This window comes from Cyprinus carpio, chromosome B7, assembly GCF_018340385.1.
Source record: "Cyprinus carpio isolate SPL01 chromosome B7, ASM1834038v1, whole genome shotgun sequence".
NCBI classification, from domain to species: domain Eukaryota; kingdom Metazoa; phylum Chordata; class Actinopteri; order Cypriniformes; family Cyprinidae; genus Cyprinus; species Cyprinus carpio.
This window is the reverse complement of record NC_056603.1, coordinates 15,835,196-15,848,427: the sequence shown is the minus strand read 5'-3', so window position 1 is coordinate 15,848,427 and position 13,232 is coordinate 15,835,196. Positions and strand designations below refer to the sequence as shown.

At 40.1% G+C, this 13,232-nt stretch overlaps 1 protein-coding gene across 12 annotated transcripts in view; it reads right to left on the bottom strand.

Annotated features, from left to right (window-relative positions):
- The window catches only part of sox6 (SRY-box transcription factor 6), a 150,692-nt gene that overhangs the window by 129,295 nt on the left and 8,165 nt on the right, over positions 1-13,232 (bottom strand). The window lies entirely within an intron of this gene.

Sequence of the window (13,232 nt, the reverse complement as noted above, 5' to 3'; positions counted from 1 at the left end):
TGACAGAAGAGAGAGAGAGAAAGAGTCGTGCATAAACCTCACGGATGTTCATTTCTCCACATTATTCTGTTTTTCACAACAAGCAGGAATCTCATTACCAGCTGATTTATACAATTAGCCTGCCTCAGCATCACCAATTAAACAAGGACACAGGGGTTTGAGGTCACAGCTAATTGATCCGGCTGCAATTTGCGCCATCTCTGCTAGCACAGAAATCTGCCCTCCCGTGCAAGCGTCGAAGATCTAAGTCAAATGCATAGACCAAGTAAATGGCTGTGTGGGAGAGTGGGTTAATAGAATAAACTGAGAGATCTTGGGTCTCCAATGGATCTGAATGTGGCAACCTTGAGGCTGAAGGTGACAATGGGAGAAAAGAGGCAGGAGGTCTGACCCTTGTGTGAATGGAAAGCTGTTGTCATCTTAATAGCACCTCTGAGCTGATAGTCTATTCCACGTTCTCAAAGGACCATGCCACAGGCCTGACTGCCTCCTAGTTCACACCGCACACACACACACAAACACACACACACAGTGTGTATTTGTGTGTACACGCTCACATACATCTCTCACAGAGTTAGTGCCAGCTCTCTTTTTTGTGCTTCACAAACACACAAACCCTTAACAGCGGTGGTCATTCTATAAATGCTTTCCTCTTTGCGAGCCATACAACATCGGACTAATACCTGTTACGCTTTAATAAATACAAAGATGTTTTAATTGCAGAGGGCAAAAAATAAAAAATAAATTTAATTTATTTAATTATAACTTAATGCAAAGCGATGAAAGTAACAAGCTTGTGAAAAAGAAAATGGTGCAATTTTATATTCATGCTTTATTTAAGCTAATCATTTGTTTGGATGAAAAAAAGCCCAAAGAGATGACAATGATATTGCAATGTAATATATAAAAGACTGTGGCAGTCCACTGTAGTGTTAAGCAGCAGAGCTGGATTAAACAGGACTTCACTGCCGTTTCTAAATGGGTGATCATGAATTCATTAAAAAGAGTTCCAATCAGCACCAGCCTGTTTTTATTAGTCACCCAACAGTTTTATTACTGATTCATTGTGTCCGCAATTACCACTGCGGCTTTTTCACATGTTGAGCTCTGTTTTTTTCTCTCTTCTTGACAATGACTGCAGTGATGAAGTAGCTGTGGTTGTACAAATGGGAGCTGAAATAAAGAGAGATGAAGAAAGGAAGAACTGTTTGAGTAGCCGAGCGTCTTGGCAAATTACTAAACGAAAAGCTAAAGCCCATTAAACCCCATGAGGACAGACTAGGGGGCACCCAAAAAATTAATGATAGGTTTTCCTGCTAAACAACCTTTAGTCACTGCATCGGCTAACGAATCGAGCTGTTTAAATGAAAACAGATTTTATTTTCAAATGTGCTGAATATTTCAGAGAGGTTAAGTGGGGTGCTTAAAGCTTGTGTTGGTGAGGCCAATCCATCGACCATGACAGTGACCCCAGCTAGACCCTCCAACAAACACACTAGCACAAACTGACTCCAAGAGAACAAGCCAATGGATACACACGCATGACATGACATGAGAGTAACGGATGCTCCAAAAACCTTCCATTCTCCTTCGTTCAATCATTCACAAGTTAATAAAACAAGAGTGGCAATGTTACCTTTGCCTTAGCCAGTGATATACCTTCTTTACATTTTATTCAAGAAGAAAAGTCCTTTCACAAATCCAATGAGCCTACAAATTCCAGGCATGTGTTCATCTGCAGTAGGTTCGGCTGATTTAATCAATCATCTGCATAACAGTGCTGTGTCTTTGACTGTCATATGACAAGGGTTGGGAATCAGTGACTAACTTGCACAGCAGATGCAGGCAGCTTGTTTTAAATATATTTGCAAAAGTGGGAGAGGTACAGTAGCATGCTTTACATAATACGCTGTAAATGTGTACTGATAAGAGACCTTTAAGAGGCTGAACTCTAAGGAAAAGTGGTTCACATGGGTCACATATAGATGAAATCCTTCATCTTTCTGAGCATGGACATGCTGCACTCTCCTAAGGAGGGAACATTTTCATTTGCATCAACTTTGCCCTAGCTTTCTTCTGATCCAGCAACCTGCAAAAAATAAAATCACTTTAAATGTCCTATTTCCCCCAGTCCAGAACATGTTAAGAGGGGATTTAGGGGAAGTAGTTATTGGGACAAAAGAGGCAATATCCCCCATCAGCAGGACGGTCTCTTACCTGGTGAGGACAGGTTATCTCTGTACTAACAGCAGGACCACTGATGGGAGAAGAGGTGGGGGTGGATGAAAATAAGGCAGAACAGAGCCGATAGACGGGCCACTCACACCCAGCAGTGGGCGGAAGAGCAAAAGAGGTAAAGTGGTGTTTTGTCAGATCCAATATTCCTCCTGACAAAAATCAAGTAGTGCGCGCACACAGCTGACAGATCTGCAGGTGTAAAAGCACGGAACCAGATATTAAGTACAGATGTAAGGGCTGTGAATTGAGAGTATCCTTTCAATTCCAAATCAATTCCTGAATTTGAACTAAATTTGAGCTGAGGTGGCAAACAGGATGCAGAACTGCATTTTAAATTTAAATAAAATACAGTAGTAAAATTAAAAAGGAACTGAAATTCAAATAAATGTATGTAATGTAAATGTAATTTTTAACTTGACAAAAGTTGACAAAAATATCATTTAAAAGGTTTTTGAGAGAAAAATAGATAAGAAGATAGAAGATACAGTACAGTAGATAAATATGAAATGCCACCTACAGAAATTCTGTTTAACAATACTTTTTGTAATATTATTATTATTTATTATTATTATTATTATATTATTTAATATATTTAATATTATTAATTATATTGATATCACTTTATTTTAAGGTCCAATTCTCACTATTAACTAGTTGCTTACTAGCATGCATATTAATAGCATATTGCCTGTTTATTCGTATTTATAGGCACATATTAATGCTTTATTATGTATGACCATGTTCTAGATCCCTTAACCCAACCCAATGCCTAAACTTAACACCCACCTTACTAACTATTAGTAAGCAGCAAATTATGAGTTTATTGAGGGAAAACTTAGTTAATAATGAATGTGTTCCAAATTCTAAAGTGTTACCATAATATTAAATTAACTTTGCAGAATGCATTAGCTGTGTTGAATTCCTTTAAATTGTGATTCAGTATTGCCATTGCTCTTGATTTCAATTCAAGTCCCAATTCAACTTCCTGTGACATGTGGCCAGTTCAGTTCAAATTCAAACTGATACACACTGCCAATTCTTCAATCTGGATTGTCTCAGGTCCACAGATGAGCAATAATGAACTGATAAGTGGGATTCACAGAAAGAAATCCAACTTTCTTTCACAGGAATAAAATTAGAGACTTTTTTTCATTGATCTCCCTCTTTGAATGCCCACATGCTTAACTTAACAGGGTCTGCTTATAGCCTAGGGTGTTTATAAAGTGCATTTCACGACTTCCATCGTGGATGGGGGAGGTTGTGCTGTTTTTAAATCAAACATCTCCTCTCCTTGGACTTGCAGACACTACCGCGACCAAGCCAGACTTTCATGTCCGACAGTGGAGATACATTTCATGTGATTTACTCTGCTGTGAAATAACAACAACGAAAGTCCGTATTAGGGGAAGAAAGGGTTGACCGGCGTCCACAGGCCTCAAATCCACCCCGAGAGGAATTCAAGTCCCAGCTGGTAAAATATACTCTCACCGGTTCTCTGCGAAGCAGACTACACACATTTCAGTACATGATTAGAATGCAAATACAGCAAAAGTGAGAGAGCAGGTCCTTGTCTTTTTTATCATCGATTTGGCGTCAGTCGATGGAGTTTATTCCCTAGCCATGACACAAAGCACTTTTTTCTCCCCCCTATTTATCCATCCCTACTATTGAGTTGGGTTATGGAAACAAGTCTGCTTCCCTCTCGCTCTTTCCAAGGTAATGTGTTTATTCTCCTGGTCTCATCTTCTAGTTTACGGGGCTGCCGGCCGTTCTCTCTCTCTCGCGCTTTCTTATCACCCATGCTCTCACGGGGCATTTTAGCTGCTGAAATCCTGTTCACCACATACCGGTTTTAGAATCTGTGAAATGAGTGCCGAAGAAGCGTGGCCACAATGTCTGCCTGTGTTGCCAATGGCCTCGAAAATGGGTCCGGGAGCTTTTTGTCCAGGGAATGCATAAATGGAAGTTTTTAACACCTCAAAGAAAGGCAGTGCCTTTGTGTGGCCAGACGAGAGAGAGCCCTGGCTCTCCTGAGGAGGCAGACATGCTGAGTGCTACAGGACAAAGAACCCAGAGCCTGAAGCAGCAGGAGCACACGTACACACACACACACACACACCTGCCTCACATGCGCACACACGTTTATAGTATAATACACACACAATGGACATAAGAAACATATACGCGGATAAAGGCATGAGGCACGCACACACAGGTCAAGTTTGTGGGATAACACAAATGATTGCTGAATGTTTGAACATTCACTGACTCTCATGAAGCGCAATTCATGAATATTTGAACCTGCAGTGACAGCTTAGTTGATTATCAAGGGATAAGCATATTCTAATAAATTGACATCATTTATTCAAAATGGCATTTAAAGGGTTTTTAAGCTCATTATCTAGATTTATGCCTAAAACATTTAAATAAAGAATTTTAGGAACACAATAAATGCAAATATGTCTGATGCACAAAGAACCTGTAACTTCTGTCAGTGGCAACATAATCAACTTGCAATTGTCTCCTGACTCGGAGTCATTTCCAGTGACAAGGTCTAAGCAGTAAGCATCTGTATTCAAATTACCGCACTATTTAAGGCCACAGTCTGTACAGGGATATTTTTCCTACAGTAAGTCGTGCTGAAAGTCAATCATATGGTGAATTAAACCAGGATGGAATCAATCGATCCAGAAAAGATCAGGTTACCACCAGGCCCGGCGGTTATGTGCAAATTATTTGTGTTGTTCTTGTTCAGACGCAGGGGTATGTGTACAGCAAAGTCCCATTTTTCAAATATTACATTTGCAATTGAATTGAAATCTTCACGGTTCGCATTCCCTGTGAATGAACAGAGACAATTTTAATGAAGAGATGTGGTCAAGAACACAGATGAAGAAAAAGGAATTATATGCAGTACTCTCCTTCAGAAACCTTAGTTAAGTATGCCAAGAGAGGCCTTGGTTCCCCAAGGGTGGCTTTTGTGGTATGTTAAATCTGAAAAATATTTCAGGTCTCGATATGAATGATGGAATAACAAAAAAGAGGTTACGACTCATCGGTACTTGCATTCTTCATGCACAAGTTCACTTTTAATTCTTTTACCAGCAAGCAGGGAGGAGCACATTGTGCTCTAGGGTTTTGACAAAGAGCAAAGGTAAGTGCAAAAATAAAGAAAAAAATCAGCTTTTCTTCACCTTAAAGTTTAAGAGCATGATCAAATTCCTGCTCTAACTATGTTTGATATAGTTCAATGGGGGATCTGTTCTATGAAGAAGATAAAATATTTCCTAACGCTTTTTTTATTTTTGCATACATTTTCTCTTGTACAAAGTCTCACAGCAAGAATGTCACATAGATGTAAATCCTCAACACTAAGAAAATAGTTTTCCTTTTTATTTCTTAACAAATCACTATTAACCACCTTTCAAAAATCACCTCAAAATCCACAATCACTCAGCATATGCAAACGAATCCATTAATTACAGAAAAAAATGTTGGCTTAAGAATTTTTCTTCGTTCTTAATTTTTTAGAGAGGAAAATGATTTAAAAGATGCACACAAATCTCAGCTGACAGGACTCTCTCTCTCCGCTCGGTTTCTCTCTCTCCGCTCTCTCCCCTATAAGCTACAGCTTCTCAGACTGTACGGGATAGAGAGAGCTCCTCTCTCTTTTCTCTGTGGTTCCCTTCTCCCCCCCCTCCCCCCAGAGAAACAAATGTAGTGTTTGAGCCACTGATCGGTGGTGTAATTGACTTTAACACTCTTTTTCTGCAGGAAAAAAAAGTGTCTTTGAAATGAGGAGGTCAAATTACCTCTCCAGTCAGGCAATAAATAAGTCAAACAAGGTAAGGGCTCCTGCCAGCATATATTAGTGCAGAATTCAATTAGTGAAAAACAAGAGATGCGTAGTTCTTCAGTTAGCTATTAGATGCACGTCCTTTCCCATGATGCTCTCATTCTGCACGAGGCAATCAGGGTGGAGTACACCGCTGATGGAGGACGGCTTTAAAGAAATCCACTCCGTTCCAGCTTTAGTGGGAGGGCTTGGCGAAATTACAGGTCACATGACCAGTGCAGGAAAATCCAAGGATGAGATTATTGTTCCTCTTTCTATGCCCTCTCGCAACAAGCCAGACAGCCATGATCTACCAAGCCTAATATTGTTAGAAAGCAATAATCCAAATAAAAAGAGCTGAAACTGGTGTTAAAGGAATAGTCTGGCCAAAATTAAAATTCTGCCAACAATTACGTGTCATTCCAAACCTGTATGTCTTTTTTTTTCATCTGAGAAACCCAAGATAAGATTTTGTGCTATTATGGACTGCATTAACATTCTTTGTAAGGGAAAAAATTAAATTAAATTAAAATAACTTTTAAGTTGTGCAGAAGAACGCTTTTTGGGGGGTAAAATATCACTTCAAAGGGACACTCTACATTAGTGACTATGAAGTCTAAAAATGGACAGGCATAGTGTGTGGCATATTATACATATTTTTTCCATTATGAAGCCAATATATGGAGCAGTTTCCATTGATTTTAGCATGGGACTGCCGTGACGCACGTCAAGTGTGTACTTGACGGCGGTTGGACAATGTATAGAATTAGAAAGCAAGCTGGGTGCACACAAAAACGCACATACACGAACCCACACTGCAACACACCCTACTGGCTACAATGTCGCCTTTGTGACATAATGCTCCTTGCACAGTGGATTTTTGGAAAATAATCCAACTTTTCCTATCCTACGTATCCAGCAATAACAACTGACATCATGGGTCCAACCATGTGCCCTGTGGTGCTCGTGCACATTTTGCATTTTCTCAGCACGTGGGGGGGTAAAAGAAACACTGTAAAATGGTTATTATATTCCAATCATGGCCAAGGAACCTATTACAGCATGGCACAGACCACATGAAACCCAAGGAACCTTGAGGAACACTGAGGAACCCCAAAGCTCAAAACAACAGACAGTTGAAAAGCTAACAAAAAAGGAGAAAAAAGGAAACTGAGAAGAAAGGAAAACCTACCACCATGACCATGTGCATTTGTGAGATCTGTTTCTCTTTTACTCCAAGGTCCTTGAATGTGTGTCAAACGCAGGTGCTGGGAATCTAGAGAGATGAGAAGCTCCCCTGGTGTTGATACACACACCCTCTTCAGCTCTGTTGGCCGATGATGGCGACGTGAGGTTAACATTATCAGCGCTGAAAGCGCGACTGGTGGGTCACATGAAAGGTCTCTAATTTTCTCTCGCTGGCGGGACACATGGTTCATATTATTCTCTAGAAAAGCTGACCATGCTCCAATGAAAATATCAGGAGGCTTCCACCACCACTACTGTTCGCCACACACTATTTTCAAATGTATCTTAGATTATGTAGCAATGTAAATTTTCCCTCCCTACTGGGCTTCGAAAGGGTAAATTCGGAGGGAAGCCGAAACATAAATAAATAATTGTGGGGAATTGAGGAGGCATGTGGGAAGGTGTTTAAGCGTAGGGGGGTGATGGGAATACAACGAGACACAAGCTAAACACACAATTGACTCCTGCACCTTCTGTTCTAGCTTTATCGAGAGTTGTGTGCGGGGTCGACTTGATTAGCACACGCAAGACGAGGAACTCAAAGAAATGTAGGCTAGATAATTAGAACACGGAAATTAGCCTTCACCTGAAACATCTGCACTTCGCTGCTGTTTACATGGAATATGTGTGTGTGCATGCTGAAAGAATCCCATCTGTATATAATACGGTAAAAGTCAATGCGAAGCTGCTCCTATTTTGTGCAGCTCAAGTGCACAACAAAAGTGAGTGAAAATACGACTCTTTTCTAAAGTCTGTGAAAAGGCTGCAAGATAAGCAGCATTTAGCCATAAATTCAGAGTCGGCCCTAAGCTTTTTTTTATGTATAGCTCACAGAGCGCAAAACCATGCCCTGCTGAAATCAAAAGCAGTAATAGTCAGGTTAGCCACTGTCATTCTAAGAGGGAAGTCGGTTGTGAAATTGTAAAATTGTGAGGCTCTCGCTGTCTATTTCACAGCCTACATTTTATAAACGCTCGCTGAAATGATTTATAAAATAGAGGCTATCACATGGCAGCCAGTGTTTGAGGCTCACAGAGGTGAGGGGAGAAAAGGCTCAAGCAATTCTAATCTGCCCGCTGAAGACGGCCGCTAATAATACGCTCCTTTATCTCCTTTGCTTAAACAGTGCATACCTTGAAGTTCACAAAAACGTGTGATACTCATCGAGCTCTCCAAGCGCAACAGAGTGGAGAGCAAGCAAGAAAGAGAGAGAAAGAGAAAGAGAGACAGAGGACAAGGCCTTGCCATTTTCCCCTTCACATTCCTTGCAGATTCAAGTCCAATTTGCTCTGAAAGTCCTCTGCATGCCAGACTGATAGAATACGAAAACAAGAGTCAAACTCTGTCCATTCCTCCCTTGTTTTCTCCCATTCATAATCAGCAGCCGTCGCACAGTGGCAGAACTAAATCAAACTCTTCAAACTACACAGGGGAAGAAATTTACCTATGACATATTCAGTTTAAAGCTTAAGTTAATAAAAAAAAAAATGAATTGTGGCTTCAGTATATATAAAATGTAAAATATAATTTGCACTCTCAAAAAAAAAAAAAAAGTGGCAAATATTTAACTTTGGAGGTACAGATCCAGTTACTAGCTGCTTTTTAAAAAAACTTAAACATCCCAATGTACTTTTAACTTTAAAAAAAAACTACATAAAAATATGTTTTAAATATCTACTGTTGTGAATAGCACTGCATCACAGGTTTAAGAGAGAGGCTGAACATTAATGGGCCGATATCTGTATGCATATTTTCTGCCCAATAGCTAAAGCTGAAAGGGCCCAGATGAAATCTGTGCGGTAAAGATGATATCATAGGATTGTGGTTGCACAGCAGTCTGGCAGACACATACCTCACTCTAGAGAGAGAGAAGAAAAAACAAAACTCTAAATAATATTTCTCCTTGCCGTTCCCATTTGAATATTCATCCCGTTTCCACGTCCCCAGAAACTCTTCTAATCAGAGTCACTTCCCCTTTAATCACTGGGGCTGTAATTATGATTTGATAAAGCATTTTAGCGCACTCTTCAGTGTCACTCACATATCTATGCTTGGAATACCGTATTAAGAGCTGTCAGCCCTTAAGGGGAGCACTTCCCAAACAGTGCTGATCCAAATATGGCAAACACGCCCATCGGCTCTAATTGAAATTATTACAGGTTTGAACATGCTAACGCTACAGCTAATGTTTCCCCTGAAAGCAAGCGAGTCGAGGGGAAAGCAATGAGTCTAGCAGACTCAACTAAGATTCCTCTACTTTAATCTGATGTGCAGTAATTGTTTAAACCTGAGTGGAAATGGCTGAGTGCCTTTTTTCGCCGTACGCCAACAAAAAAGAAAAGAGAAACAGCCCTGTGTAGCACTTTCCTATTCTGCTTTTCACTTTCTAATTCCGTCCAACACAAGGATCGAAGGAAAAGCCTCTCTGGTTCCATGTTCATCTTGGAAGAGCGAGCGTTCGAGGATGATCGTTGACCACAAGTTGATAATGATGACGATTTAATTAGAAGCCTCTCTCTGGTCTGGAGTCGGCCCAAACTCCTCCACCCTGCAGATGGAATAAATTTAGCAACAGTGAAGAAGAGTAGGGCCATCTTTTGCTTCTTTCTTCCACCAATCCCTTCCCCCTTACAACTTCTCTTTCTTGTCATCTAAGTACCACCTCCAATCAGAGACAGAAAACATTCTTCCTCTCTGACACCGCACCGCAAGTCGTTCATGCGCCATCATCGCTCAAGCTTGCATTCTCTTCGTGCGCATGCGCCTCAATGCTCTACAATTACCAACATGTGGCGCACTGAAATATTAATATAATGCTCACGTTAAACTAACGTTAAAACAGCATTATAATAGTAGAAGCTGCTAAAAAAGGTCCAGGAGGAGAGGAGTGCTTTCAAGGTAACAGCGGGAACAGCTCACGGCTAGAACAGAATAGAACAAGGCAAAAAGATCTGGCTCTAGGACGACCAGTGTTGTGGAGAAAATGTCTCATTTGCATCCTGGCAGGCCCTGGGGGTTTAGTTTAGCCCTGTGTCATAGTTTCGGTTTCTTTCCTGCTAGAGAAACAACTTGTGCTATGAGTGAGCTCTTTTCAGCTGCAGGTCCGTGACGGAGCGCTGCAAGATGACATGCCTGCCGGTGAAAAAAGGGTGGTGGGACTGTAAACCTGCCAGGATCTTTCCTTATTCCGGCTTTTTGTAGAGATTGTATGTTCCTGAATGCTGGCCTGCGATGAGCTGTTTTGTGTGTGCCAGTGTGGGTATTCTGATAGATGTCAAAGAGGCTCCAAGAAAATGCATGGGAGGCAAAACCGCAAGATTTTCTCCAGTATTTTGACAGATTTCTGCCATTCTATATATAAAAAAAGATCACCACATTAGAGTTCACTTATTTAGCTTGACTTGGCTTTAGCTATAGACAGCTCTCTGACACAGCCCTTTGACACCGGCGACTACTCATAAGAAAAATTAGGACTTAAATTATGTTCGTAGCCCTTCCTGCCCAAAGACTTAACATGACAAACTAATGAAAAAGAGGGTCATTTTTTTAATTGAATTTCAATTTGTTTTCCATTCCTCCACAAGAAAATATTCACTTTTTCCAGCCTGGTGTTTTCACTTTGGTGTGGTTAATATATCCTGGCAAAGCCAAAAAGAGAGAGAGCGGAAGAGAAAAGACTTCACTTTGAATATACTGCAGGATTAAACTGAAGTTAAGGCACATAGAATTACTTCAGTTCAGTTCATTGAAGTTCGAATTACTTTTGTTGCACTACACAAATTTTCAAGTTAGAGTTCACCAAGCCTTAAGCAGAAAATGAAACGTCTATGAATGGAACTAAATAGAGTGCGAAATCTAGTGAGTTCATACTACTTTGTTAAGATTTTTTCATTAAGGTGTGGTCACAGTAGCAAAATTTCCACAAAATTTTGTAGGCAAAAATGGTCCATTGTCTAATGTCACAAAAAAATTCCTGATCACCTGGATTCATATTAAAAGAACGAGGGATGGGGGGGGGGGTCACTTCAAACCAAGCAGTTTTCTTTTGGTGAAACCATCAAATTAGTGTAATCAATCTGAACATGAGCGACATCTGCGTGGGGAATTTTGTGTTACAAAATTCCGTACCACACAGATTTCAGCTGAAATGACTGTAAATGTGACAGCACCTTAAGCCGGCGGTTCCATGACCCCTACAGGATCTTCTGAAACCCTCCTCACAGCTCCAAAGCCACATCTCTGAATAAAGACATCATGACATCATTAGCTGCTGCGTCCCTTCACGTGGAGACCCCTCAGAAAAGCAGCTCTCTAAACTGTGAAGGCAAGAATGGCAGATCACACTAACACACAGACTCACACACTCTCTCATCACATCAGCTGCTGTCACTACTTGACCCGTCATCAAAGGCTGTTAATGGACACATCCATAACGGTAGTCAAGTGCTTTCTCTCAGGCTGTCTGTTTGCTGCTGCACTACAACTTATTCCACTGACAGTCAGGTAGTAGCACCTTTCACTTCTTCAGAAGGAAAGAGAGAAGGAGAAGCCATCTGCTGAAGCCATTTTCTCGTGACGCACATGTACATCGATGGCAGAGAGCCTTTAAAACTGCGAGCGGGTGCACATAATCACAGCATAAGGAAACAAAAGGGGCTGGTTTCAGAAATACTTCAGCTGAACTACTGTCAGAAACACAGCCACAGAATTCCTCTCCTCTCCTTACCTACCTCCTTTGTCACTTTAATTTGCTTCTGGCTTTATGCATCTTGAGTTTCCATACATACATGGGAGATGTGATTTTGGCATCTAATTTTTCCACAAAATTTTCCAGACTTTCAGATGTCCTATCAGCTAGTATTATGAGTCTGCAATTAGCTACCAGCTTCAGCATTTCTTCAATCTAGAAGATTCTTATCACAAAATCAGTGCTTAAGTGATTACAATACGGTTTAAGAAGACAGCAACAGGCTCTGTTTCACAAAACAGAAAAGTCCACGAGAATTCAAAGGCCTTTTTGTCTTGACAGTAACTCTGCTCTGAACTTCAGGGTGGATATTTCTTTAACACAAATATATCTAATGTAAATGTAAATCTATATTATATGATTGAAATAAATACTCATTTCAGACACAACCTTTAATCTTTTTAATCACATGTATACTAAAGAGTAAGGTAAAGGGCAATTTGACACCTTGATCTTACTTGCTCACATCTGATCTAATGGCATAGCATTTAAAGTGGGCGGAGTCTTCTGCTGGGGGCCGTACAGATCCCTTTGTAATGGAAAACATAGCATCTTAGGTTAATGATCAATTATTCGCTACTACGAAAGGCCGGGATTATCACAAATCCCGTGCTAAAAATAAAAAACGCCTAGCTCCCAACAAGAGCCTGATTCCCTTAATCTGTGTTTGACAATGATTTAGCTAACATAGTACACTTTCACCATAAGATGATGCAATATGAAATTTATGATCTGAACAAAAACATTTACTTGGCTTTGTAAAGCAGCATTTTTGTTAATAAATAAACACTAGAATAAAAAGTCAGTAAATTGGGTGTTTAGTTTCAGACATAAACATTACAGGAAATTACTAGATCTCAATTAGAACAATTTAATGTTTATTAAATTTGCTCATCGATACATGTCATTCATACCCCAACAAACCTGATGAAATCATCACCTGTGCTCAGAGTTCTTCTTATTAATAACAAAAAATGAACAAGACGCCAATGCAAAATCATAGAACCTTCCAGTTATTTTCATGATGCCTATAAAACACGTCATACAGACCTTTCAGCAACTGCAATAGTGAATTGCTTCTTTTAAAAAAATAAAAAACAAAACAACTGATCCGCCATTCAGCAATATTTGCTACTAACTAGTTTGAGGATGAAAAAGGGTGAA